A 24,230-nucleotide genomic window follows, 5' to 3' on the forward strand; every position below is an offset into this window, starting at 1 on the left:
TCAACAATTTTTAATCTACTGCTGAATACCAAGATTTACCTAAAACAGCAAATACTTTATGACTTTTATGCCAATGGATTCAAAGATTAGAAAAGTGGAATAAAAATCTTGAGGCTACATAATACAACATTAAAAGTGTATTCCATAATTGAAAGACACTACAGCTTTAAGCTTTAAAACCTACAGTAGGATTTTAACTTCAGATCATTAAATATGTATATCCTATTACATGGCTTGTTAGATTATTGAACCCTATTGACTGAGGATAAATTTTCAGCGATGCTGTGTGCAATAAATTCATTCAAAGATAATAAGACTCAATAATCAAGCCAACCATGTAATGCTACACTATTATTAGAAATGTCGTATTTTATACTTATTAAGCTTTTGTACAATTCAATTTTTAAAAATGTTTAGAAGAGATATTTTAGAGAATAGAAAGTTTTAAGCACTACAGTTATATTGTCCTTTTGATGAAAACCTAGTTAAATGTCTATTTTCCAGTTTCATTTACAATCCACTAACAGGGAACTTGCTGCTTTGAAACATGTATTTTCTTTGTGAAAATGGGGAAAAATAACCAATTATTGCACATCCGTAAAGATAATGCTCTAATATTTCACTGGCTGAATCAGTTAAGTGGTATAAACTATAAAAAGTCAGTAATCTAGCTTTGAACTAAGCCTGAGTAGCAGGTTCAGAAAACACTTTTCCTATCAGATCTTGCATGTCCTTGCTGGGAGGGAATTGGACTTTATCTACAATGCTACATATCTGCTGAGAGCATGACGTAATGTATAATCGTGGTATGGAGTTTTCAGATATGCTAATTAATTAATGGGGAAAGTACCTCTTCTGCATTTTAGTGTGTTAGTTACCTCCTAAGTTATGTTTAGTCAATGTTGATTTTAGTTCTTTGTTACAGCTAAAAGTCTTGAAACGTGAAACCTTGTGTGATGCTTTCCATTGGTTGCTGGAAAATTCATATCTCTTTTTAAAAGTTTCTGGTCTCTACAGGGATTGTAACAAATTCGGGGTTCTTGCAGGATTCGAATCCAGAGGCTGTAAAATAGGTACACTGGAATTTTCAAGAATTTAAACAAACAAAATTTTTCATTTACTTTTGCTGTATTCGATGAAGAGTTAACATGGCTACATTCAATACTCAGGTGTTTCCGGAGAGAGATAACGTGTCTGCTAATGCCTTGCAATAGTTAACAAAGATTAATTTGAAGGCTAAGGGTCTTCTGGTGCAGTGGTAGTGTTCCTACTTCTGGGCCAGAAGCCCAGGTTCAAGTTCTACTCCAGGACTTGATAGCCAAGGAATGTGCATGCGTAATTTGGTCAAACAGGTTGAGTACCAGCCTTCCAATACACCTGATGGCAGGTGGTACGATTGGGAGAGTTTCCTGGTCAGCCATACTGCAGAAGGCAATGGCAAACCTCTGCCACTTTGCCAAACATAATTATGGACCAATCCAATGGAAGGCTATGGTTGCCAATGCCCCCTTAGGGCATGGCCCCTGAAGGAGCAGGAGGAATTTGGAGGTGATGGCAGAGAACGTAGGAGTCGATTTGAAAGCAGTGGCTAAAAAGGCAGAGATTGGCTTAGCAACTGAACTTTGAGGAGGAAAAGTGTGATCCCGATAGCATTCAGTTTGAGTTAGCTGGACTTCAACTACAAATGAAATAACTATAATTCGAAAAAGAAAGGAATGCAAAAACTTGAATTAGAATTCCAGGAGCAAGTGAACAGAAAAGTCTTGGGTTTCAAGGAGAAAAAGAGAAAATAGAACAAGACAAATTAGAAAGAAACTATGAACTTGACAGAAAAAGGCTTTAATTACATGAACAGGAAGTGGCAGGAAAGCTTGAAGATGATTCAGACTTAACGCCTGGATTTGATTTGGCAAATAATATTTGCTTAGTGCCTAAATTCGGTGAGAGGGGATTTGAAATATATTTTATGTTATTTGAAAAACTTCAATGGTCAAGAGAAAGTTGGATGATCTTATTGCACAGCATGTTCGTGGAAAAGGTTTTAGATATTTACTCATCTTTTTCAGATATAGTCAGTTTATTATAATAGTGAAAGCTGCTATTCTGAATGCCTAGGAGTTAGCGCTACCACTGCACCAGAAGACCCTTAGCCTTCAAATTAACCTTTGTTAACTGTTGCAAGGCATTAGCAGACACGTTATCTCTCTCCGGAAACTCACGGTATCTTTCGCCGGAAACACCTGAGTATTGAATGTAGCCATGTTGACTCTTCATCGAATACAGCAAAATGAGAAATTTTGTTTGTTTAAATTCTTGAAAATTCCAGTGTACCTATTTTAAAGCCTCTGGATTCAAACCTGCAAGAACCCCAAATTTGTTATGATCCTTGTAGAGGCCAGAAACTTTTAAAAAGAGATATGAATTTTCCAGCAACCGATGGAAAGCATCACACAACAAGATTTCACGTTTCAAGATTTTGAGCTGTAACAAAGACACTAAAATCAACATTGACTAAACATAACTTAGGAGGTAACTAACACACTAAAATGCAGAAAAGGTACTTTCCCCATTAACTAATTAACATATCTGAAAACCCCACACCACGATTATACATTACTTTGCTGACTTTGGTGAATACACTTAACCCATTTGACATAACAAGTGGCGTGAAGCAGGGATGGCCTCTGTGCTCTTCAGTATATTCTTTGCTGTCATGTTTTCTTGGGCATTTGAAGCCCAAGACACCAGACTAACCTGGATCTGGAATCCATTGGGCCTTCTTTTTCTTCCTTGTTGTGGTCCCGGCAATGCCCATTAATGCCAGGACTGATGGAGCAGCCGACCAATTGGATTGGCCGGCAGCTCCTGAGGGCAGAACTTCTTCCTACACTAGCCCCATTTGGCTTGCCAGCCACATGTTATGGCAGCGGAGTGGGCTGGCGTGGAGTGGGTTAGCTCCAAGTCTACTCTGCTTCCAGGGGGTGGGGGGCAACCATCCACTTTGCAACCACCACCCCCCCAACCCTGTAATGTTCTGCCCATGAGTTAATGGCAGTCAGAAATGAATTAAAGCGGTCTGAATTAAACATGCGGGCAGAGCCTGCGAGATGTATGACAAAGCAGATAGCAACAATGCTCAAAGATGAAACAAAGGAAAGAGGTGTTTTGAAAAAGAGTGGAACATCTGCAACCAACACTGACAACTTAGAGCTGCAAGGAAGAATCCATGTTCTTGAACATAAATTAAAATTTCAAAATGAAGAAGCAGTCGCTCGTGCTAGAAAGGAATTAGACAAAGCCCAAACTAAATGGGAAAACGGAAAGCAAAGAAAAATTAAAAGAACTTATGAACTGACTGAAAAAGAGTATCGAGGTTTTTTGGTTGATTATCAACATAACCTTAATTAAGTTCTTAAAGTAGCTAAAGAGGATTTTACACGACAGAAGAATGAAATGCGTGCATGAGAAGAGGCACTGTTAAATTTGCTTCCCTGGGAAAAGGTCACTGAAGAATTAACTCATGGAAATAAACTTAAAGATAAAAGTATCCTGGATTTAAACAGAATAGAGTAAATTCAATTCAATGACAAATTGGACGTGTGGCTTGTTCAGACTTCCTTCACATACTTGGATATTAAAAAAAACATGCAGACATGGAAGCAAATGGAGATCAGGAATTAAAACCTGAACAGAGTGTTTCAGAGTCTGTTTTAAAAAGTGAAAACCCTGGTGACAATTTAGTGTCAGACTGATTACACCATCCTCCTTCAACGCATCTCCATTGTCATCTGCTAGATGGGACTGCACTTGCCTGACTCCATTCTTATCCATCTAATTGTAACCAGAAAATTGCCAACAATGGCTTCTCTTCCCACCCCTAATGTCCCCCAAGAATCTATCCTTGACCTCCTTGCTGCCCTTTGGTGACATCATCAAAAATATGTCAGACAACATCTAGCTCCGCCTCACCACCACCTCTCTCGACCCCTCCACTGTCTCTGAAGTGTCAGAATGCTTATCTGACATCCAGTTCTAGATGAGCAGGAATTACCTTCAATTATATATTGGGAATACAGATGCCATTTTTTTCTGTACCATTATAACTTCCTCTCTGTCACCACTGATTCCATCCCCCACCTTGGTAAGAGCCTGAGGCTGAGCCAGACTGTTTACAACCTTGGTTTTTGTGTGTCATATTTGACAACAAGATGAGCTTTCAACCACATATCCATAGCATCACTAAGACCGCATATTTTTACCTCAGTGACACCGTCCCCTCTATTCCTGCTTCAGCTCTTCTGCTACTGAAAATCATATCCATGCATTTGTTACCTCCTGACTTGACTATCCCAACGCATTGCTGGTCAGCCAACGGCTTTCTATCCTCAGTAAACTTGAGGTCATCCAAAACCCTGTTGCCCGCATCCTAACTCAAACTAAATGCCACCACCTTATGCTCGCTGACCTACACTGACTCCCACTTAAGCAGTGCCCCAATTATAAGGTTCTCATCCTTGTTTTCAGATCCCTCCATGGCTTGGTCCCATCCCATCTCTGTAATCTTCTCCAGCCCCAAAACCATCAGAGATATCTGTGTTCCTCCAATTCTGGCCTCTTCAGCATCCCCAATTTTAATTGCTCCACCAGTGGTGGCCATACCTTTAGTTGCCTGAGCCCTAAGCTCTAGAATTCCCTCCTTAAACCTCTCCTCCTCTCTACCTCACTTTCCTCCCTTAAGGCAGTCCTTAAAACCTACCTTTTCGTTCAAACTTTTGGTAATTTGTTCCAATGTCTTCTTAAGAATCTCCATGCCTTATTTTGTTTTATAAAATGCCTTGGAACATTTCATTACATTAAGGACACTATGCAAATACAAACTGTTGTTATCACAATGGACAGCTGCAGAATGAAGGCATCATGACTGCTGCCAAGATAATGAGCATTCACCAGCATGACACAGAGCCTGTGGTCGTACACCAGTTGAATACAAAAGGAGTGAAATCTTTTTCAGTTCATGAAAATGGCTGATTTCACAGGTGTACAGAAGTCAAGATGCATGCTGTCAATGGCACCTTACAACATTGGAAATCCTGCAAACGCTTATGCTCACTCTACCTGCTTGCTTCTGCCAAGAAGGAATGAGATGAAACAGTTTCTCTCAGTTTAGAAACTCTCAGTCCAGAGTGCAAAATGTTGCTTATATTTCCAGAAGCTGCCTGGAAGGAGCCAGACACCTAAAAGAGGCACAGTAACCTTGACAGCAATTCTGCATGGCACGGACAGCTAACAACGCACTGTTGTCCTATCCATGCTTAGAGGTTGCAATTGCCGCTGCAGAAATTGGAAGATTTTAGTCACAAGCGCTTTTGTGAGGTGATTGTCCTTGCTGAAGTTGACCGTCTGAACACCCTGGGTGGATATGGCATACTGTTGAGAGTCCTTTTCATCTTTCTCCTTCCCCCTCTCATAGCTGCTTGCTCTGCTTTGCGCAGCCTCTTCATTCTCCCTGTTATATCCAATTCCCAGAGGAAGGCCTACGAGGCCACCAATGGAAGCAACTTCTTTCAGCACAAGATTTTAAATAACCAAAAAGTACTTCAGCAGACCACTCCCTGTAGACTATTCAAACTTTGGCAAAGAACAGGAAAGCTCAGCTGTGTGAGGTAAAGACGCACTGGTTGGTGTGTGCAGTTGAAAAATGGCAGTGCTGATATCAAATTATACTGCTGGTGGTCATTAAGTGTGCGTGCAAACCTCATTACTAAGATGGTGTCCAAATCAATTCTTGCCAATACCTGTGTACATGCATCTTAGACCATTTGTCGAACAATAGATTCCCATGAAGCACTAAATAAACAGGTGCCACACAGTCCAATTTAGCCCCTCCTACAGTCTTCTCTTGGATCAGTTCTTCTTTTCTAGTTTCACATTAGGTTTCTGTATGGGCTTTTTTCTGTAGGTGGTCATGTTCACAGAACATGTACAGAAAGAAAACATCTCCACCATTTCGGCATCCAATTATATGACAGCAGAAGAAGTTATATTTGACTCGAAACATTAACTCTGTTTCTCTCTCTACGGATGCTGCCAAACCTACATATTTCCGGAACTTTGTTTTTATTTATAAACATAAGCCAGAATTTTTTGGCCCTGTCGCAGCGGGGACAGGGCCGTAAAATGTAGCGAGCCATCCTAAGCTCCATTAATTTTGGCAGCACCATAAAATTCTGCCCATACACGACCTGGCTGGCATTAAACTTCAAATAATAGTCCGCTACAGAAAGTAACCAGATTTAAAATGATACACTAAAGTGATCACCACAAATTGTGCAGTTGAAACTTGATACAAGAAGAAAAAAGCTTAAAAGTTCTAGTTTCACTCCATATGGCTTCCAATTCTAGGCCTGGGTGCCCTTGTTCATCAATCACAGCAAGTTAACAGTACAACAAGCAATTAGGAAGGAAAATGGTATGTTAGCTTAATCACAAAGGGATTGGAATTTAAGAGTAAAAACGTCTTACTACAATTATATAGAGTCTTGGTGAGACCACACCCAGAGTGCTGTGTATTCTGTACTGTGTGATGTTTTGCTGAAAAGACTCACACTTTTATAGTGCCTTTCACAACCTCAGAACATTACAAAGTGTTTTACAGCCAAAGAAATTCCTCCTCATCTCAGTCCTAAATGGTCAGCTCCTTGATCTTTCTTTCATGAGATGTCAGCATCGCTGGCAAAGCCAGTATTTGTTGCTCTTCCCTAGTTGCCCTTAAGAAGTATTTGTTGTACATACATGTTAATTTTCTGTGATCCATGTACAAGGACAGTCAGGTCGCTTTGAGTGTTTGAATGATTGTGAATCTTTGGAATTCCCTACCACTGAGAGTTGTGGTTGTTCAATTGAGTACATTCAAGACAGAACAATAGATTTTTTGGGTATTAAGCAGATTAAGAGATAATGGAATGGTGCGGGAATGTAGTCTTGAGGTGTGGAGATCAGCCATTATCATATTGAATAATGGAGCAGGCTTGAACAGCCAAATGGCCTACTCCTGCCCCTATTTCTTATTTTCTTTTACAAGTGGCAATGCCGTCTACTATCATTCAGCAATCCAGCTTTAAAAGCAAACAAGAAAATCACACTGGCCCTAAGAAAGTATTTTATTTACAAAAGGGCAATGCTGAGAAATGTGAGCTACCTCATGTGGTTTGCATTATTAAGTTTAATATTTTTTAAAGTATATTTTAACATGGTGCTTGCTTCCTTGGAGGTGTAGTAACATTGGACAGTGTCCAATAATGTAGTTACAACATCACTGATATTAACATTTATGATATAAATAACACTGAAAAGACAGAATTATTCCAGGCATTAATTGTTTGGATGAATTAGAGTGAATTAGCATTTCATCCAATATTAATCCTATAATGAGCTCCAGTTATAGTGGGCTTCTGTCAGAAAAGCAATACAACATGATTTCAACACAGTTTCAAATACTGTGATATTTCAGTGCTCCATAATCACATTTCAGCTAATGTCAGCAACCAAACTTCTTTTTCTGCACTACAGAGTTTTATTCAGAGGATTATTTAGAGAAGTTCTGAGTGGCAAATTGTTTTTTTAAATGTTCCTTTTCCCTTCTCTCAGAGTTAGCCTCTAAATCCAGAGAGTCATTCAGGAGGATGGAACAATTCAGTATGCAGACATTTTCAGGTTACTCCTTGACAGAACTGGCAAATAAGCATGCTGAAGCAGATTGAAAATTGACATCTCAAGGAAAACCCAGTTAAGACTGGTGAACTCCACCTAAGGATACTTGAGTGAGATTATGTTTTGAACTCTGGCCTCCAATTTGAGAATAACATGGCCCAGATCTTCCAGTCTCCAGAGTGTCAGAGACCAGATGTACATCTCAAATGTGTGTCGGGTCCCTTTGGACGTCCTGATGCGCTGACCTCCATGGGAACTGACTGGGAAGTTTGAACTTCTAAGAGTAATTCCTGTGCACCCCAAGACCCTCCGCAACAATCTTTGATTCTGAGTTAGAGTCAGAGAATTCGGACAGGTCTGACGTACTTACCTGGATAGTTACCAAGAAATGTTAGATTGAAAAAGCTTAGTTTAAATCCTGGGTAACAATAGAATTGACCCCCCCCCACCACCCATCCCCACCAAATCCCCTGATTATCCCCCCCACCCCCCTGACCATCCGACTACCTGCCCAATCAGATCTGACTATTCCCCTGACCACGCTAATCACAGACTACCCCTCCCAACCACGCTAATTGCCGAATACTCCTCCTAACCTGACCAGACTACCCCTCGACCAGACCCAATTACCCCTCACCACTCGACTACCCCCAGACCCGACCTGACTAGCCCCTGACCTGACTACCGCTCCCGGCCTAACACAACTACCCCCCAACCCACCTACCCACCTGCCACCCAACCATCTACCACCCTACCCACCTGTCACCTCACCCACCTTACCTCACCCATCCACCCACTTATCTCACCGACCGTACTCACTTACCTCACCATCCTACCCAATCATCCACTCACTGATTCACCCATTCACTAACATCCAAATAGGACATATATTTACAGCAGCTAATGTTGTAAAAAGGGGATATGTCCAGTCATTCCCCCCTGAGGCTAATCCATTGCGATAGAGTTCTCCGATAGACTGCACACTCTGCATTTCTGGAGAAAGCAGGATTGGAAGACCCAGCCAGAAATGTGGAGCGGAAGATCTGGGCTAATGTTTCCAATATTGTATCAGCTGTTGCCAAAGACTCATTTTGCCAATATTGAAAACAATCTAATTTGTAACACTCCACCTTCTTTAGCTCCCACCATAGCAAATGCTATCTGCCAACTAAGTATGTGACCTTCTTCCAGGCCTCTCTCAATGATGGTTTGCGATTAGATACCAGGAGATAAGTAAAAGTAGCCTAAAGATTTACATTTCAAGTCTCTGTTTTCTGTGGCAAGGTGAATCATCTCTGCTCAATGATTCTCCTGTGCAGTCTGACAATTTGGGAACTTCCTTTTTGGGGTAGTCTAACTATGAACCAAAGTCTTCTCCCAGAGTGCTGGACTATTCCAGGGTGCCATGTAAACCCAACATGCTGTGCCATTGGGTTATTACTGATAAGTTCTCTGTAAAGATCACACATACAAGTACAGTTTGATTAAGAAGCAAATTGTTTCAATATTGCTGGAAATTGTAGTAGTATGACTTTTATCTGCCACTTTTGCAAATCTAAGACACTACTACATTGCATTCCCTGGCACTGTTATCCACTTTACAGGTACATATATTTAACATGTAAAGGAAATTTTAACCCTGCTCCCCAAGTCTCTGGAGTTAAGATCTCTCAGGCCTCACACAGACAAAGTTGGGATAGTTTTTCACATGCCTATTTCCTGCCACAATTTAAAATAGGACTTCTAGTTTATCCTCCTTGAAGTAAATAAATACCTTGTATTTTACCACGTCTCAATATCATCTTGATTTGCCAGAATTGTACTATTGATGGTTTTATATTCATTGATCAAAATCCAATGCTTAATGGATGATGGTATTCACAAGATGCTTCCTTCTTAATCAGAACAATTAAGAAAAATTGTTGCATAATGCAATATTAAAATCACAATACATTTTAAACAAGTGCAACGAATAGACTGAGTACAAAATAAAGCATCACATGAACTACACATAAAATGTTTTAGAATATAATAGAAGTCAAACACAATGCATCATGGAATGATGGAATGTATATTATGAACTATGATTCCTTGCATCAACTCATTGGAAAGAACTGAGCAGAGGAATGAGCCAGTCTTGGCTCAGTATTGTTGCCTCTGGAACAAAAGGGTTTAAGTCCCACTATAGGACTTCATTAAATTAACTAGAATGGCATTTCAGTGCAGTAATCAGGAAACGCTGCACTGTGGGAGGAGCCATCTTTCAGATTAGACAATAAACCAAACCCCACTGTCCTCAAGTCAAAATAAAGGATTTCATGGTGGTGTCTAAAAAATAGACAGGGTTGGGAGTATACCTGGTGTACTGTCCAATATTTATCCCTCAGTCAACATTACTAGAACAGATTATCTGGTCTTTTCTCATTACCGTTTTATGGGACAAACAAGCAAACTGGCAGCTACATTTGCCTATGTTAGAATAGTTACTACACTTCAAAAATGCTTATTTTGCTATGAAATACTTTGGAACATCCTGAGATTGTGAAAGGTATTCTAAAAATACAAGTCCTTTCCTCATGGAAGGAATGACAATGCTGTGGTGCAGAAGAACCACAGAAAGGAAAATATATACCTTACAAAATAATACAACCTATCTTCCAGTGTCACTGTTATAAAAAGGCGGATCTCCCTCATTGCCATGGGATTTGATTATTTCGATGACTGCATTCATTGTCGTTCTTCATGTGAGTCAACAAGAAACAGAAATGATCAATTGAAACCACAAGATTGTTCTCCAAGGTCATAACAAGAATTTCACAAATACCACAGGTGCTTCAAATCAAAGGAATAGCAAGCGACTTGAACACTGAATTTGTGAACTTTTGCTTTAATAGATCAGTTACTGTTGTTAATGTGCACAATGCATGTTTTTTCTGGACACTTCACTGTTTGCCTTTAACCTAGAAATCATTAACTTGAAGCCATAAGCACAAATGAATACCTTCCTAATATAATCTTAAACCTTGACTCAAGGTAGTTGACTTGTGAACCAGAATACAAAGACGTTTGATGCAAAAATACACATGTTCACTCACAAAAGTGCAGTTTCCTGTTTATCAGTTTATCAAGTGAAGTTGTAGGAAATAATATTAAGATCTTAAGACTAGAGTCATGAACCAACTTAAACTTATGCAAAAGGATTCTATGCAGTAGAGTGAGTAGGCTAATCTGGGATTCTCAACGATTATATGGGAGATCAAAGTAAACTGTTGGAACAATTTTAGAATGAATGCATTTCTATACTAATCCTGACGGGGTGCATTTTCCACATGTATGAAATATTTCCAATTCTCATATGAAGGCGGCAAAGTTTTGTTGTGGTGCATCTGTATTTTCAGCTTTATGGGTGCAATTTCAGGTCCAAAATGGCATCTGCGCCAAGTGTGCAAACTTCTGGGGTAAGCTGTGTCGGATGGCATTTTGAGTAGGTTGTTAGCAAGGGCTCTAAGAGCATGTGCTGGAAGTATGCAGATTAAGGAGATCAGTGTATCACTGACATGACTCCAGCGGTAAAATTTTCAACCTTAACACTCCAGCTAACTCTTTTAATACACAGCATTCAACAGCAGAAAGAACCCCTCATCAGCACTATTTAAAGGAATCATTAACTACTTTCAGACTGGTTGTTCATTGATTTCTACTGGCTTTTGCTGAAGGTTTGTATTGCTATTTAAAGTTGAAGAAATCCGTAGGGAGTGGTGTGACATTTGGTTCCCAATTCAAGTATTCTGCTTAGACCACTTGCTGCCAGTCATGAGCATAGTTTCTATCTCCCTTGCCCTGCAACATGACAGGGAGAATGAGCTGAGACAACAATGAGCAGGACAAGCTGCATGAAGGGACAAGGAGGACGGGAGAAGGGTTCTCAGCATCTCCACCCAAGGTCATCAGGGACCAAATCTCCTAACTCAACCTCAGGAGCAGTGTGTGCAACATCTCCATTTCACTAAGGAGATACTCACTAAGTTCTACCATCTGCCACAGGCAGCCTCAGAACAGGGCAAGGACAGCATTGCCAGTCTGTAAAGGTGACTGTAAAGGTGGCCATGAAATTTTTCGCATTGCACTCCTTCCAGGCTGTAGCAGGCAATATCTCCAACATCTCGTGCTACATTATCTATTGTTGTATAAATGACATCCACTGATGCTCTGTATGCAAAGAGAGGGGGATACATTCCATTCTCTCTTGCCAGAAAGAAGCAGGTGGCTTAGCATGTGGCTTCACCAGGATTGCAGGCTTCCCCATGGTGCAGGGTGCCATTGACTGCACACACGTTTATGGGCACCACATATAAATTCTGAGATGTACCTCAAACACAAAGGCTTCCACTCCCTCAATGTCCAGCAGGTACACAATCATACTCAGCAGATCATGCAGGTCAATGCTCGGTATCCTGGCCACAGGTATGATGCCTTCATTCTGCTCCAGTCCAGTGTACCACCAGCATTTGTGCCACCACTTAGAAATCAGAGGGTGACTACTATGCAACAAGGGTTATCTACTGACCACCTGGCTCGTGTCTCCAATACACAACCCACACACATACATAGGCACCATGCATATAATGAGACCCATGCTGCCATTCAAAATATCATTGAGACTACTGGGGTGCTTAAGCAATGTTCCTGCTGACTGCATCACTCTGGATAAGCCCTGTGGTAATTTTCAATGAACATGCCATGATTTGTCATGGTTTGCTCCATCCTGCATAACCTCACCATTATGAGAGCATGGCCCTCTTCACCAGGTATATGGTGAGATGCTGAGGAGAAGGAGAAGGAGAAGGAATGGAGGAGGAAATGAACACACTCCCTCTCCAACTGGTCTCCTTAATTGCAACACCAGTGAACCCAACCCTAATTCTCCATTCAACAACAGTCACACACCTTATCTTCCCTCTGTTACTGACCATCACTTAAGGTCACAATGCTGAAATAAAAGTTACCATAAAACAAACATTGAAATTCAATTTTATCAATCAAACTAACCAAAATTACATACAGAAATCAATTAACCAACACTGCACATTTTCTTAATGCCTATCTTTCATGTACCTATGCCTGTCCTATGCTCCTACACAGTGCTACCCCAGTGGCTACAGCAGGTTGATGAAAGGCTGCTGACTTCTAGTGAGGGGATCTGCAGATGACCTTGAAGGATGTCGACATATAATACTACCTCTTGAAAGTCTGGCTTTAAACTGTGCCACCTGAATATGCGAGCCAGCATTTTGGGCTGACTAGTTGATGGGCATCAGCAAGGAGGGGCTGGGCCCGTGGTGGTGGTGGTGGTGGTGGTAGTGCTGGTGTGTGTGTGCGTGTGTGTGTGTGTGTGTGTGTGTGTGTATGTGTGGAGGGAGGGAGGAAACAATGAATGCTGTAATCCTGAGGAAGGACAGCAGGTTTGTGTTCCACATTGCTATTACCATTCCCAGGTTGCAGTGCCCAATCGCAACAATCCCAGAAATGTGTTAGAGGACACAATGCTGGACTGCTGTGATACCCTTCAAATTCCTTTGCACACTGGTATCCACAGCTATAATGGCAGAAGTCTGAACGTGCATGGCAGCAAGCTGAGATTGCATGGCTTTAGTCTGAGCTTCCACTAAGGCTGTCAGACTTTGTGTGGCATCTGCTTGTGTTGCAATGGAAGCTGAAACATTAGCATCACATGCTGCATCATGATTAGGTTTGCCAGTCTGCAAACAAAGTCAGCCACTACTGTCATGTGAAAAGTATGGGCTCCAATTCTGCGCAAAGCCCTGCACCAAACTAACGTTGCACTCCTCTACGGTCCTTGAAACAGACTGCATGCTTTCTGGAAGGCTGGCCAATGTGCCAAACATTTTGTCATGCATGTCAATCAGTTTTTTCCTTTAGGTTGCCCCAATAAAGTCTTCATCTGAATCCACTGCAGCAGAACTCGTGACTGACCTCTTCTCCTGTTGAGCCGACATATAAGCCTTCCTTATCCCCTGCCCTGGCAGAAGGTCATTCATGCCTGGTGTCTTACTGTGTGAAGATCACCTTCTAATGCACACACTGTCAGTATCTGAGCTGGTGGCTATGAGTATGAGACTTAATGATGGTTCTTCTTCGTCAGCCTCTTCTCCTTCTTCCAAGTCTTTCTCCTGCATAGTTCCCTGGCCAGGTTGCAATTCCTGGGAAGCTGGTAGGAGAAAGGCACGAGGGTAGGGTTGCATTGGGGGGAGCTGAGGGGGGAGAAGTAGGAGGTGCATGTTTAGCATTTGCAGCTTGTAAAGAGATTGTGTGATAGTGGGGAAGTGGGATGTGAGAAAGAAGGTTAGTTATGAGGATACAATCACCGTTTAACATTTCAGACCCATTGTTTGCCATGGCCTCAGTCATTGCTGCTCGAACAATGGTGACCACAGTCTCCTCCATTGGGGTGAGGATATGCAGCCATGCTTGTTCCCTGCTGGTTAGCTGCTACTGCCTGATGTTGTATGGCATTTGTCCTGCAAGAGAGGGGGAAGTGTGTCAGTGAGGTTAGGGGAAGCTGTTGTGCTTGTCACGATTTAATAGCTGGCAGTATATGCAGTGTGAAATGAGGGTAAGGTGGAGCTATGAATGTAAGATCCGAGTCATGGTTGATAGAGGATGTGGGTAAGCGAATGAAGGGTCAGTGGTGAAGTGAGCATGTGTAAGGCTGCCCTATCGTACCATCTGCTTTTTCTGCTTGGGCCATTTTCCCAGCAACTTAAAGCACGTGCTCAAGCCAAAATGCACCTTCCCTTTAAGAGGTGCAAGTTGGCTTTAAGCAGTGCCAGGCTACGTTCAGTGTTGGTAACTTTTTGTTATTTTTACCCTATGGTCAGGCATGCAAGCCAGTCAGCAGTGCATTTAGCACTAGCTGCAAGCTACATTCATAGTAATGCGCAGGCAATATGCAGTCTGTGCGCTACATACATATGAAGGAACAGGCGTGGATTAATTGCGCATTGCGATTCCCGCACCTGTTTTCCAACTGCATTGAATTTTACAGGCAACACATTTTTCCTATAGTGTTAGACTTCCCCCAGTGATAGTATGCTTGCCTCATGAGTCAAAAGGTTCTGGGTTCAAGACTCACTCCAGATATGTGACATTAACCAAAGGGCAGCTGATCGATATAGCATGCCTTCTCACTGCCCGATCCCTCCGGTCTATTTTGAGGACAGGGCCTTAATTATCATGCTGTTGCTGAATATTGGGAGTTCTGCTGCAGCTTGCTGGATCAAAGCTGGTGCAATATTGGGAGGCAGGAAGGTAGGCCCAGCAGGTTAGCAGGGTCATTTTTAAAAAATTATTTCATGGAATGTGGGCATCACCAGCATTTATTGTCCTTTCCTAAATGTTCTTGAGAAGATGGTGATGAGCTGCCTTCTTGAACTACGGTAGTCCATGTGGTGTAAGCACACTCACAGCACTGTTAGGAAGGGAGCTCCAGGATTTTAACCCAAGTGACAGTGAAGGAACAGCGATATAGATCCAAGTCAGGATGGCTTAGAGGTGGACATTGCAAGTGGTGGTGTTTCCATGTGTCTGCTGCCCTTACCCTTCTAGGTGGTAGAGGTCACAGATTTGGAAGGTGCTGTTGAAGAAACCTTGGTGAGTTGTTACGATGCATCTTGTAGATGGTACACACTGTTGCCACTGTGTGTCAGTGGTGGAGGGAGTGAATGCTGAAGGTGATGGATGGGGTGCCAATCAAGTGGGATGCTTTATCGTGGATGGTGTTGAGCTTCTTGAGCATTGTTGGAGCTGCACTCATCCAGGCAAGCAGAGAGTATTCCATCACACTCCTGACTTGTGCCTTTTAGATGGTGGAGAGGCTTTGTGGAGTCATGGGGTGAGTCACTCACCACAGAATTCCCAGCCTCTGACCTGGTCATGTAGCCACAGTATTTATATGGCTGGTCCAGTTCAGCCTCTGGTCAATGGTAATGCCAGAATGTTGATAGTGGGGGGATTCAGTGATGGTAATGCCATTGAATGTCATGGGGAGGTGATTTGGCTTCTCTCTTGTTGGAGATGGTGATTGCCTGGCACTTAAGCGGCAAGTAACATTTGCGCCATACATTAGCCCAAGCCTGAATGTTGTCCAGGCTTTGCTGCATATGAGCACGGATTGCTTCAGTACTGGGGGAGTCACAAATGGTACTGAACATTGCGCAATCATCTGCGAACATCCCCACTTCTGACCTGATCATGGAAGGAGGGTCATGGGGCAGGAGGAGTATAGGGTGGCTACAACCTCCATTATTCTTGCTCCTCTTAGACCTATAAAATTAATTTAACACTTCCCTTTATAAATCTCTTTTGCATGCTCTACCCAGTGGTTATGTAAATTGCATTGAGCTCCTATCTACATCACAGGATTCCAATTTGCACAGACTAATGAGGCTCCCTACTGCTCTGGGGAGAATGGTAGTGGAGCAGCAATAAGCCAACCATCTCAACTGATACTCCACTGCAGCCCTATTACCACTAGGTGGCTATCCCCTCAATGTATCCAGTCCATCTGCCTCTGTAACCTCATCCATGTCTTATTTCCAGATTCAACTGTTGCAAAGCTCTCCAAACCAACCTCCCATTCTCCATCTTCTGGCCCGTCTCCTTAAGGACTCTCCATAAAGTCCACTACTTTGACCAACCTTTTATTTATACCTCCTAATATCTTTTTTAATTCAGCATTCTTTTTAAAAATTATGCCTGTGCAAAGAGTTTTAGGACAATTCTCTTTGTTAAAGGCCTCAGATATTCCTGTTCTACTAGTTTTTTTCATTTAGTGGAAAATGTACTATGTATCAGAATAAATTATTACTCCTGAATCATTTAAACTGTCCAAAAATTTTTTTACTTTGACTTAACTAGGTTAAATTTTCACCTCCGTTATTTTTTAATTTATACATTCGTATAACAAACTGTTCCGTGGCTGAGAGAATAGGCAGATGACTTTTTCAAGACCTTTATCAATGTAACCCATGAGCTGATCTGCTGCAAATGCACATGAACAGCTTGAGAAAATTTGCCTTTCAGTTTTCCATTTGCCCTTGTGGGGAAACACCTGGCCTCTGCTCTCTAACTAGCAAAACAGTGGAGGATTTTTCTCATTAACAAAGCTGATAAAAACATTGATTGCCAATGATAAAAAGGGCATGCAGGCATCAAAAACAAACATCAGAGCATAGCCACTACTGCAAGTGTTGTACAGATACTGAATGTGCTTGTACCAAATTCCTCATTTTATTTTATTGGAGGCATTAACCCATTTAGAGCTAACTGCCTCAATTAAATTAGCAGAAAGGAATTTGACATGAGTACATTAAATGTTCATGCAATAGCATTCACAAAAAGTAATTTCTACCCTTAAATTACTTCAAAGGATTGTTTTTGTGAAAAAATGTTTGACAAAGTTCAAACAGTCAAATATTATCTGAATTGTGATAATATAAGGCAAGTGGATAAATGTTGCATTTTTTTTGCAAATTACATCATTGCATTGCATGTTTGAAACAATCCATGTTTATAAAACATCTTTAAAGTAGCAAAATGTTTCAAGTTGTTCCACAGGAATGTTATCAAACAAACTTTGACACCAAGCCACTTAAGGGCAGATGAACAAAAATTTGGTCAAAGAGATAGATTTTATAGAGTGGAAGAAGAAAAGATAGAGAAACAGAAAGATTTATAGATGGAATTCCAGAATTTGTGGCCTTGACAGCTGAAATTATACCCCATGCCCATGGTAGAGCAATTGAAATTGGTGGTACTCAGGAGGGCAGAATTGGTGGGGCACAAATATAAGAAAAAGTGTAAGGGCAAGGATTAATAATGCCATTTAGGCATAATTAAGTTATTTGTTGAAGGCAAATTAAATGTAAAAAAAAAACTCATGAGTTTCCATAATAAAAAGAGAAAATCCTGGAAATTCTCAGTATGTCAGGAAGCATCAGTGGACAGGGAAAGAGAATTCATGTTTCAGGTCGATGACCTTTCATCAGCCTGACCTGCTGAGTATTTCAAACATTTTCTGTTTCTTTTTTGGATTTCTGGCATCTGCAGTATTTTGATTTTGTGTACATGCGTTTCCATATTGTGATTACTAAAACCAATGAAAGCTCCAACAGGTCCCGTAGCACTTGTAATATAAAATTGTAATATTTATATTCATCCTTGGAACATTGGGAATGAAGATAATTTTTGGAGTCCTGTCCATTTTTAATTTATATCATGAATATTAAAAAATCTCTGGAAAAATTATACAAGTGTTAAACAATACAAATTGTGAATGTTTCAAAATCTGCAAAGGATATTAAGTAGTGCACAATGGGTTAACCAATTACTGTGTGGTCACAAATTCTACCTTATGATATCCTTACTGCAATGTATTTTTTTTCTGAGCATATCATGGTGGAGCGTCAAATAGCAAAAAGGTGTATTAGTACACTAGCACCATTAATATCTCAAAGGTAGCATTATTGCAAGGAAAGAAGTGACATGCACCTTATGTTATTGAAAAAAAAACTCCTCAAAATTTACATATAGAGTATTCCATACTCATTACTTCTCCAAGAAAAAATATCTGTGGAAAATTAATTTTCACAGATTTCTGCTGATGTAGCTGAAAATATTTCAATAATAAATTAACATATGTGGGACAGTTCCTTCAAATTAAATTCTTTATGGATGCAAACCTTGCTTCTTTCATTAGAAATCATTTTATTCCTGACTAACTTGTGTTTCTCTGATGTGCTGTTCCATATAAAAATGGCATCTATTAAAAATGTATTCTCATTACAAACATCAGTTTATGTTTTCTACGATGAGCTGAATAATTCTTAATGTATTGCTACATGGAATTTTGCAATCATTTGCAGGGCATATTAGAAAAAGACACATGGAGACTTGCAAGGATATTATAGGAAATTTTGGAAGCCAATACATTGTAGCTATAGTTATAGCAAACAACTACATTCACCAGCTAAATAATTTCCTTCCAAGCTTCCACTATTGTATAACAATTAACCATTACTTTTAAGCATGTATAATAGTCATAGGTTAGGATGCTATCCCTCCTGTATGGTCTTCCTCCCCACTCATATTTTTAATTGCAAAAACTTCAAAGTACAGATTATCTGAGTCAAAATGAAAGTAACAAGTTACATGTCAACATCCTGGGGGTTACCATTGACCAGAAACTGAACTGGACTAGTCATATAAATATTGTAGCAACAAGAGCAGGTCAGAGGCTAGGAATCCTGCGGTGAGTAACTCATCTCCTGACTCCCCAAGCCTGTCCACCATCTACAAGGCACAAGTCAGGAGTGTGATAGAAGCCTGGATGAGTGCAGTTCCAACAATACCCAAAAAGATAGGCACAATCCAGGACAATGCAGCCTGCTTGATGGTAACCCCTTCCACAAACATTCACTCCCTGAACCTCTGATGCAGTGGCAGCAGTGTGTACCATTTACAAGATGCATTGCAGGAACTCACCAAGGCTCCTTAGACAGCACCTTCCAATATTTCAGCTCTTTCCTGGACTCGAACTCAAGTTCTGTCGAAGGGTCATGAGGACTCGAAACGTCAACTCTTTTCTTCTCCGCCGATGCTGCCAGACCTGCTGAGTTTTTCCAGGTAATTCTGTTTTTGTTTTGGATTTCCAGCATCCGCAGTTTTTTTGTTTTTACCTTCCAAACTGCTATCTGGGAGGACAAGAGCAGCAGACACTTGGGAACAGCACTCACTATCCTGACTTGGAAATATATTGCCGTTCTTTCACTGTCGCTGGGTCAAAATCCTGAAAGTCCCTCCCTAACAGCACTGTGGGTGTACCTGCAGTGGTTGAAGAAGGCTGCTCACCACTGCCTTCTCAAGGGCAATTAGCGATGGGCAATAAATGCTGGCCTAGCCAGTGATGCCCATATACCATGAATGAATTTTTAAAAATTCAAGATCTTCTTGGTAGTGAAAAGTGAATCAGACTTTGATTCACCCACAACCCCACATCAATGTATTTTTCTGTAATGTGTCTACCACTTTGTGTTTACACCAAGAGACCAATCCTATGTATGAAGTTTAAACTCCAAGGCTGGACAGTGCCTGTTACAAGGTGACAAACACTGGGGCCATGGATCAATATAGGAACAGAGATCACCTCTAGAAACCAATCGTCTATCAGATTGCAATTGACTGTTCCTCAATTTTCCCCTCCTCATATCTAACAGGACTTGCCATGATAGATCAGCCAAGAAATCCAATGGAGAAAGGATGCTGGAAAGTGCTAATACTTCTAGAGCGGCAGTTTAATCTGTGACAGCAGGAGGATTTGGAGAAGCCCATTAATGTGTTCTGTCTGATAAGGTTATGTTTAATCTGTTTGCCTGAGGTATTGAACAAATGCATTAAGGATAGAATTAATTCTTTATCCCCCCTTAGGGGAGGGAGGAGTAAGGTACAGGGGGAAAAATATACACAACAGCAAAATCTACATAATTGGCAAATGACTGCTGTGAAAGCCAATTTATTGCATGCACCCAAGTTCATAGTATTAAGCAGGCCTGCTACCTTTAGCACAAATCCAAAAACAGATGTGTGGTAGGATTGTGACAAGAGTGGGATCACAGATTGAAGTATGCTTTGATGGTGATGAAAATTAATTCAAAATCTTAATGTAAATAATGGCTTCACATCATAAGGTGCAGCCGTAAATAGGGGAAGAAAGTCTTCTATTTTAAAACATTGGGCAGAATCACACCCAATTTGCACTAAGTGTGGTAGTGGATGGGAAAAAGGACATTTTACCCACTGGCCGCAATGGCGGCTTTCGGTGCCGTGCTGTCCAATTCCTGCCTCATTAATTATGTAACCACAGGAAAGATACTCATCTCATTGATAGGTGGTCTCCAATTTGCCCACCACGCCGGTAACTCATTGCTTCCTCACACGGCGCCATATTTAAACTGCAGCTGTGCACACACTTCTTAATGCTTGTAGCCCAGAAGGGCACCAGTGAAGACATGGTCCCAACAGCCAAGAAGAGAAAAGCCTCCTAATTCAGTGATGCATCTCTGGGACACCTTCTGGACGCTGTGGAGGCCCGCCACAATGTGCTCTACCCCAACTCTAGTCGCAGGAAGCCCATCATCTCACCAATCCGGCTTGGAAAGCTGTGGTAGAGGTGGTCAATGCCAATGCTGCACACAGGTCGGCCACATAATGCAAAAAACAGGTGAATGATCTTATCCATGCTGCCAAGGTAAGGCGGCCATCTCATCATTCTAAACTTACACACTCACAAGGCCATCACACTTTCACTGGCATCTCACTCACCACCAGCTTAAGGGAGATCACCATTCGCTCTCTCACACAAACCCTCACATCACCATCTGGCCTCATCTCCTATGGAGACAGCCTCCTCAGCCTTCAGCATCTTGAGGCCACTTACACAGGTCAACATGTGGCCCCACACACAGCCTGGGATACCCCACTTCCTGCAGCCTCTGCCCTTGCCTGAGGCTACTGCTCCTGCTTCCCCAAGCAAGCCCTAGCCCTGCAGCCATTGAAAAGCCACCCCTGTTTTATGGCTGATCTGGTAGGTAGAGACATGCCGGTGAGCCCCCAATGAAAGTGATGTGGAGCTGCCAGCGAAGCCTGGTGCTGATGATCGCTAGTGCTGCCTGAAAAAAGGCAGGCAAACAAACTTTAAAGTCCTGATGCACATCGCTTATATACAGTTTTGAAACACATTGGCATGCAATCACACTGACGTGCCCGGATTATCCTGCATGGGGGGGATGATTCCAGTGAGCAGGGCTTATAATTAGATGCAGATGTATTAAGATGACTTTCCCGACATGAAGCGGAGGGAAGTGCAGCCCGCCATTGATGGGTGGAGCGGACAAATGCAAACCGGTTTCACGATGGCGTGATACCGATTTTTGGCCTTCCCGCCATATTGTCCGCTCACACCCGCCATGATGCCCAATGCCAACAGGGGGCAGAAAATTCCGGCCATTGACTTTTGTGGTTTGGTTTATCTTGTAGAAATTTCTGGGCAGCCCATTCATGGAATTTATAGGTGGCAAACATGGAGGCAAAACTGCTAACAACCTTCAGAATGACACTCACTGTTCAGCCCTTTAGAACACTTTTTAAAAATTCATTCATGGGGTGTAGGTGTCATTGCTTAGGCCAGCATTTATTGCCCATCCATTATTGCCCTTTTTTTTCCAGAGGGCTTTTAAGAGCCAAACACATTGCTGTGGGTCTGGAGTCACTTGTAGGCCAGACCAGCTAAGGACAGCAGATTTCCTTCCCTAAAGAGAGGAATGAAACAGAGCAGATGAACTTTTTTGACTAGTGAATGTCTTTTGAAACTAAAAGGATATTTTTTTTTTTTTAATTTTTTGCGGAGCGCCGAGACAAACGATCACCAGCAGCTCCAAGGAACAAAAATTGTGCTTCCGAAATCTCTTAATATCAATTCCGCACGGATAAAGCGCAAGACAATTGGCAATGGTTTCATGGTCCCCATCAGACCTGTAATTCCAGATTTTTATTGAATTCAAATTTCACCATCTGCCATGGTGAGATTTGAACCCAGGTCCCCAGAGCATTGCCCTCCTGTAGGTGGTGGCATAGTGGTATTGTCCACAAGAGAAATTTAGATTTATATAGCATGCTTATTGTAGCAAAATGGCCCAGGGTAATTCATGGGTAGGAGGCTTCAAACATAAAACAAGTATCGGGAAAAAGTGATTTGGAGCTGATAGTCGAACAGAATTTGGTAAAGGAAAGGACAGAGGTGGTAAAATTCTATCCAGGCGGAAACTTGTGTAGAGTAGATGGAGAAAGCAATGTAGAGAATTGAGTCTGGAATTGACTCAAGTGTGGGGAAAGATTCGCAGTGATAGGGATGTGGAGGGGTGGTGGAAGCCATTGATATTTTGGGGCTATAACAGGTGGATGTAATGGACTAAATTTAAATTTACAGTTCAGCTTAGCACCTAGCAGGATACTGAGTTATGTACGGCTGGGTTGCCTGACTTAGTGGAAAGGAAGCAGGAGTTAAATTGTAGGATTGAATGTTGAGTTCTTACTGGCAATGAAAAAGGATGATTCCGATCTTGTCAATGTTTAGTCAGAGGTCTGGTTCATCTCGTACTTGATGTTGTCAGTTGGTGGAACAGTAAAGCAAAGTTTGTAGAATTGAAAGTGCTGGCAGAGATGTAAAGCCAAGTAACATATGTATTAAGGCTGATTGCATGCTTAGAAATAATGTTGCAGAAAGACATATAGATAAGTAATAAGAGGAAGATAAGAATGGAAACTTTGTGTACATTTGAGGTGACCATACAGGCATAGTGAAAGGGTATTGCAAGATTTCTACTATATTAGAACAGGCAGCAATGGAACAACAAAATAGGTAAGGGAAGAGGATGGAGTGGCAACTGTGCCAAGGTTAAAAAGCAATCAAGGAGGTTGAGAAAAGACAATATATGGTGGTCAAAGTCAGAGACATCATTGGTACTTTTGACTATGAGAATGGGTTTTCCATGCTGTTTTGTTCCTTGTGATATCACTTGCACTATATTGATCAGTAAGGCAAAAGCAGTGAACTACAATATAAAAAAATAGCCAAAACAATTCTTTTGCCACTAGCACAAATCACTGAAATGAAACAGAGAAGATTAACCTTTTTGATTACTGATTGTCTTTTGAAACTTGCACATTCCTTTACTGCTAAGAATGATTTTTCTTCTTAAAAAATTGTAAAAGATTTTTTAAAAATATAGGCTGGGATTTTCGTGCCCAGCGGCGTCAAGCATGTTCAGTGGCGTGAGCAGACCATATAGTGAGAAGGCCAAAAATCAGTTTCACTACATTGTGAAACCAGTTTGCGATCATCCGCTCAGCCCGTCAATGGCGGGCAGCGTTCCCCACCATTGGACGAAGGGAACTTCGTTGTAATACATCAGCATTTTAAGATCAGCCCGTCAGACTCATCCTGGATCGCCCACCCATGCCAACATGTTTCACAACAGCATATATAAGGCGGGCTGCACTTCGCTCAGGACTTCAAGGTTTGTTTGTCCACCTTGCTTCGGTCAGCACTTGCAGTTATCAGCAGCAGACTTCACAGACAGCGCCACATCATTTTAGGGGGGCTCACAGGTAGGCCTCTACCTACTGGATCCACCATATGTGTGTGGCTTTTCAAAGGCTGCAGGGCAAGGTTTTGCTTGGGGAAGGGGGAGAAGTGGCCTCAGGCAAGGGAAGGGGCTGCAGGACAAGAGTTTTGCTGAGGAAGGAAGGTATCCCAGGGTGTGTGTGGGGGCACATGTTGATCTGTGCAAATGGCCTCAAGATGGTGAAGGCTGAGGGGGCAGTCTCCAGAGGAGATGAGGCCAGATGGATATGTGAGGGTATGTGTGTGAGAATGGGTTGTGATG

General features: G+C 41.7%; 1 protein-coding gene and 1 pseudogene across 2 annotated transcripts in view; both read right to left on the reverse strand.

Annotated features, from left to right (window-relative positions):
* LOC121289122 (ERI1 exoribonuclease 3-like) overlaps positions 1 to 24,230 on the reverse strand; it is a 453,717-nt gene that overhangs the window by 92,063 nt on the left and 337,424 nt on the right. The gene's annotated exons all lie outside the window — the stretch shown is intronic.
* LOC121289504 lies at positions 22,188 to 22,335 on the reverse strand (annotated as a pseudogene).

This window comes from Carcharodon carcharias, chromosome 16 (assembly GCF_017639515.1).
Source record: "Carcharodon carcharias isolate sCarCar2 chromosome 16, sCarCar2.pri, whole genome shotgun sequence".
In the NCBI taxonomy this organism is placed as follows: domain Eukaryota; kingdom Metazoa; phylum Chordata; class Chondrichthyes; order Lamniformes; family Lamnidae; genus Carcharodon; species Carcharodon carcharias.